We start from the raw sequence: 6,357 nt of genomic DNA on the forward strand, positions 1-6,357 counted from the left end.
GTGGACAGGGCCTCCGGAGGCTCCGGGGAGGGTTCTTGCTCACCAAGCTCACAGGTAGATAAGAAGGAGTGAATCCGTAGTACAAACGAGGTGTGCGGTGGTGAACTGGACACAGAGCCTGCCTCAATACACCAGTGACACATCTTTGTGGTGAAAGTTCTTGGTGAAGTCAGAGCTAGGCAGAATGGCTTCAAACAGGCTTTAACCTCTCAAAGCCTTCTCTTTATCAGCAAATGGGGATCCTGTGATAGGCCCTAGCCCATAGATAGAGGTGCTGTGAGGAGTCAAAGAGGTAATGCACTTTAACAACAAAAACACGCGCGTTATGGATCTCACAGTCCACTGGGGAGAGACATATATGCCCAAATAAATGCCACACAATGTGAGCAACTGTTCAAATGCCACCTCCTCCATGTGGCCCTTGGGGATGTACCCTGAGTCCCCAGGCAGGAGATGAGAGGTTCCTTCTGGAAGCCCTGTTGCCCTTTGCTCATTTCTCCATCGCATCCCTTGTCTTTCTGTGAATGTTTATTGCAGTTGTTTACATATCTGTCTTCTACACGGTCTGCCAGTCCCTCCAGGGGAGGCATGTGGAAATTCCTTCCTGAAATCGGCAAGGATAGCCCCTCTAGGTTCCATCTAATAGCAAGGTTGGGATTCTGTGAGAAGGCCTGGAGTTGTGGTTTCTGTCTGGGCCTATCATGGAAGGCTTCAGGGAGGAGGTGATGTCTGCACTGGGCCTTGAAGCCTGTGCAGGATTTAGAACAACAGCCATAGGCATTTCAGGGGCAGCCGAAAGGGATGAGGGACCGGGTGACAGCCTGTAGCACAGAGAGTGAGGGTCAGGGGGATGGGGTTCAGTCCCAGTTTCCCCTCCAAGTACCTCTACCACCCTGGGCAAACACCTCCCCTCCCTGGGCTCTAGTCTCCTCTGTCAGTATAATGAGGGGGCTTTGCTAGCTAGCCCCTAGTAGTCCTTGCCAGCTTGGATATTTAGTGGCTTCTTTGACCCGCCTCCCCTCCTGGGATAGACCCAGATGGCAAAGTAGGAGTATTTCCTGGCTCAGAGAGCACCCTCCCAGTGACAGGCAGCATGTGGTCCTCTCTGTTCAGGAGAGTTTAGTGGGAAGGTTGTTTGGTTTTAGGGTAAGGATAGAAGCCCTCATGCCTAGTCCCAGATGGATTTTGCCGAATGTGTGTATGTGGGGAGAGGCATGGCCTTTGAAGAAAGGTCTGGGATAGCTGCCTATCCTCAGACATAGCTGGGATTCCAGGGGACCGAGCTCACCCTGGCGGGCCGGGGTCAGGGCTCAGGATGCTGTCCTGGCTTGCTCAGGGCATGCTTCTGGCCCAGTGAGGACGAAGAGCAATGAGCAATGAGCAATGAAGCACCTGCCGCTTCTGCCACCCGAGCCTCCCACACACCTCCTGCTGCTCCCAGGCCCCAGCTCTGAGGTCCCACAATACTCCCATTGTCCACCAGCTCTGCCAGGCTGCCCCAGGGAGCAGCTCGGAGCCAAGGGCCTGGGCAGGGCCCTGATTCCTGGGGGCACAGCCTGGGCAGAAACGCACAGCCGTCACACCTACATGGAACTTGGAGAATCGTAGAATCTGGCAGAGAAGCTTAGAAGAAGGAAATCTTAGAATGAGAACAGCACGGGTGCTGAGGCTCCAGGCTCAGGGAGGGATGGCCCAGTTCCATGGCCTCACTCCCTTGTGTTATTTTAGTTGTTAATCTATAAATTTATACTTGCCCCACCTGACCTACCCAGATTTCTCGTCTTTCCTGTGATCTGCCCCGTGGTCCTGGCGTCATGTGGACAAATTTCGTCTTGCTGAGGTGGGGCTGGTTTTGCTTGAAAATCAGAGCCCTGTTTTCTTCTAGCAGTGTTGATTACATTGCAAACAATGTTGTGTTGGTATGAGAAAGTTAAAGTGAGTGTTTTCAAGTGATTGGTTAATACCGTGACCAGAACAAGAGTTTAAAAATTAACCAGTATTGCATGACCCACTTATAGGAGGTAACTAGTGTGGTCAAATACACAGAAAGTAAAATGGTGCTCGAGCGCCAGTGGGTACAGAGTTTGGGGCATGATGAAAATGTTCTAAATAGGGGCACCCGGGTGGCTCAGTCGGTTAAGTGTCTGCCTTCAGCTCAGGTCATGATCCCAGGGTCCTGGGATCGAGCCCCACGTCAGGCTCCCTGCTCAGCAGAGAGCCTGCTTCTCTCTCTCCCTCTGCCTGCCGCTCTGCCTACTTGTACTCACTGTCTGTCAAATAAATAAATAAAATCTTTTAAAAAAAATGTTCTAAATAGTGGTGATGGCTGCACAACTCTGTGAATATATTAAAAACCACTGAACTGTACACTTGAAAAGAATGATTTTATGGTATGTGAATTATATCTCAAAGCTGTTATTTTAAAAAGTTATACCTCCTATTGTCATAAATTCAAAGCATAATGACTTTTTTTTTAAGAGTTGACTCCATTTTTTGCTCTGATACGGAGTTCAAGTTTTTTTTTTTTTTTTTTTTAAGATTTTATTTATTTGACAGACAGAGACAGCGAGAGAGGGAACACAAGCAGGGGGAGTGGGATAGGGAGAAGCAGGCTCCCCGCAGAGCAGGGAGCCTGATGTGGGACTCGATCCCAGGACCCTGGGATCATGACCTGAGCTGAAGGCAGACACTTAATGACTGAGCCACCCAGGCACCCCTCTTCCTGATGTTTAAAAATTCCATATGTATGCTCATGGAAATGTTTAGATACATAAATATATATGATATGAAATATCTATCACATACATATAAGTTTTGTTTTGCAAAAATGGGATCCTTTTATACCTATTATTCTGCAGCTTGCTTTTTTCACTTCTTTCGAGGATGTATTTCCATGACATTCTTTTTAACAGTTGTGTGGTTTTCTGTCATGTAGCTGTGCTGAATCGTAATTACCCAGTCCCTTACTAATGAATATTTAGGATGTTTCCAGTGCTTTGCTGTTAGCAAACAAAGACCATATTTGTGTGTGCATCTCAAGGCCCCTGGGATAGTATTTTGGAGGACAGAATCCTCCACCTTTTATAGATGTTGACGTTGAACTTGGGCAGATGACATCTTTGTCCAGGATCTTCAGGCAAGTGTGTGGCAGAGAGGGGTGGTGGGTGAAATGGGGCCAACCAGGCCTCCCCTCCCACCCCCAGGAACTGCACATACATACATGGAGTTCTCTGGCTCTGAGAGAGAAGCAATCCACCAGCCTCTGAGCAGGTGCAGAATCAGATGAACTCAACAGCTAGAGGTGCCTAGTGGCATCCCCTCTAAGGCTGTCTTTTTTTTTTTTATTTCCAATCTCTCTGCCCAACATGGGGCTCAAACTCAACCAAAGATCAAGAGTCACATGCTCTACCGACTGAGCCAGCCAGGCGCCCCCAATCCCTCTCCCTTTTATCTTTCTGAAAGTGACCGTGAGATCTGCATGGGAAGACAAATGTAAACCTTAGGCCCTGGTCATTCCCTCACTCTTCGTTCCCACCAGTGTTCATCCTATATTAGCTTCTCCTACCCCAGTGGGTTCTGGTTTTTCATCCTGTCTTTGCCTCTGTCTCCTCCACAGCCCTCCTGCAAAACAGGTTGGTAGAAAGAATGGCCAGTGGAGAAAGCAAGGTGCTCTTTCCCGAAGTAGTCCGGGAGCTCCCCTGGACACCTTCCTTTCCCTTGCCGTTTATCATGCTGGACAAAGATCACCCAGTAGTCTGTCTCACTCACCAGACTAGTCCTGCCCCACCACTGGGACCCCTGCAGCTGTTAGCCTGGATTAAACCAGAAAAGATTCAAACTCTACCTGCAAGGACATCTCTCACTGGCTTGCATTCAATGTGCTTTTTTGTGGGATGGGTGTTCTTCAGCTCAAATGTCCCCACCTCAAAGATGCCTTCCCTGATGGCCCTGTCTGTCTCCACGCCTCTCTCACAGCGTCTTTTCTATTTTTTGCCCCAGCACCACTCACCATCTGAAATTATCTTCGTTGATTTGTTTTCTTGTTCCCTGCCTGTCTCCCCTGCTAGAAAGTTAATTCCATGAGGGAAGGAACCCTGTCTCGTTTACTCTTCTTTCCCCTTGAATGCCCAAGCTGGGAAGCGGGTGCTCAGGAAATCTGTGTTGAATCCATGTGTGAATACAAATGCATGTACAAGGTCCAAAAGGATAAGTTTCAAACTGACAACTGTGCCTACCTCTTAGAAGGGGACTGGGACTGAGGGAGGCAACTAGGAACTTTAGCTTTTATTTTTCAATTTTTGATGAGGAGAATGGGATCCCTTAATTGGTAGTTAAAAAAATAAAGAAAAACACTGAATTAAGGGCCCAGATCCCTCAGTCCTAATCCTGAAATTATGGTATAATTTGGGGCCAGTGACTTGACTTGCCTAGCCGTCTGTGGCTTCTGACCTCACCTGTAAACGCAGTCCCAACACTCACCTGAACCCTAGATTTAGTCTGCCCAGCACTTTTCCTTTTTTTTTAAAGCAAGTTCTATGCCCAGTGTGCGGCTTGTACATACCACCCTGAAGATCAAGAGTCGAGCGCTCTACCGACTGAGCCAGTCAGGTGCCCCGTGTGCAAGTTTGTCGTCCATTATCTCAGCTGATGACCCACACCCCTGGGTTGCAGGCAAGGCAAAGATTATTATCCCCATGTTATAAGGTAGGAAATTGGGGTTCCTAGGGGCGAGCTGTCTGGCCTGCAGACACAGCTGTGCTCATGCAGGTCCTTATTTCCTATCGCGGTGAGCTGACTCAGATAATGAGTTTATAAAGCCCACAGATGGGTTAACGGGGACCCAGAGGGCTGTACCATATAAGTTATTATTACGGCAATGGGATTAAGGTCTGCTCTGGAGCTGTCTTCGGGGACCTGGAGGGAGCCCCTTAGGCTGGTGAGGACAGGGATATAATCCCTCCTCGGTTTTAAGGAAAGAGTCCTGGTGGTCTTTGAAGGCCAAAGTGGGTCCTGAGGACGAGTCTCTGATTTAATGAAAGGAACCTTCCTTTCCTGGAGTTGCTTTCTCAAAGGGGACAGGGCAGGAGGTGGCAAGCACAGGCTGGTGAGGGGCCAAGAGGGTTCGCTAGGCCACCTGGCCCACGGCAGCCACTTCCTAGGTGGCCTGAGAGAGTCCACATTCTGGGCCAAGAATGGGCCTTCCAGCCTTGAACAGATCTAAGATGGCAGGCTGGCCCAGTTGGGGTCATAATGGCATTCTGGACTTGGGGCTTAGGAAGTCCTTGAGGAGGTAGCAATCCCCAAGTGGGCTTCTCTCCTCCATAATTTCCTCAAAAGGCCCACGTGAGAAGCTGGGTACAAAATGTTTTCAGGGGTGCCTGAGTGGCTAAAGTCGTTAGGCGTCTGCCTTTGGTTCAGGTCCCAGGGTCCTGGAATCGAGCCCCACATCGGGCTCCCTGCTCCGCGGGAAGCCTGCCTCTCCCACTCCCGCTCCCCCTGCTTGTGTTCCCTCTCTTGCTGTGTCTCTCTCTGTCAAGTAAATAAATAAAATCTTTTAAAAAAATGTTTTCAATCCATTTTGCCACACGTTTAAATACCGGGTTACCAGGTAACAAGAATTAGAATTTATGAGTGATGACTGAAAGGTCAGGCACATTATATCTTAATCCTCTCAGCCACTTTGTAAAGCTAGAGTTATGCCTATTTTTTTTTATTGGAGAATAATTAACATGCAGTGTTATATTAGTTTCAGGTGTACAATATAATGATTCAACAATTCTATACATTACTCAGGAATTATCCCTATTTTTAAGGTATGGAAACAGGTTCAGGGAGGCACAAGATCACACGGCTGAGGGAGTGGGGAAAGACAGGATTCCAGCCTGGGTGCCTAGGACTCCCAAAGCCCTGCTCTTTCCAACCTCCGAGGGCTGAGGGGTGACAGAGGTGACTAAGACCCTGCTCCTTCCCATGGCGGGTGGAGCGACAGACCCACCCCAGCTCACTATTATACTGGTCAGAGTGATGTCACCACCAGCACAGCCAGAGTGGAAGGCTGATTCATCTGAGGTCAGGAGGGACCTCTGGGGAGAAGCGGCTGAGCCAGGTCTTGGGGAGGGAAGCAGAACGAGGCTTGGGGTTCCAAGGCCTGAGACCCAGAGCCCCACCGGACAAGAGCCTGCTTCCTATGGGTTCTGCCCACAGGGGCCCCACCCACCACCCTTCTAATGGGGCGGGAGGAGATCCCTGAGCCTACACAGGGGCAGAGGAGAACTCTGAAGGACCAGTCGACAGGCTCACTACATCGCGGAGTGCACACCTGGACTGATGGGGGTGGGGTGGGAGCATGAAGTCTCC

Source organism: Halichoerus grypus, chromosome 6 (assembly GCF_964656455.1).
Source record: "Halichoerus grypus chromosome 6, mHalGry1.hap1.1, whole genome shotgun sequence".
Classification (NCBI taxonomy): Eukaryota; Metazoa; Chordata; class Mammalia; order Carnivora; family Phocidae; genus Halichoerus; species Halichoerus grypus.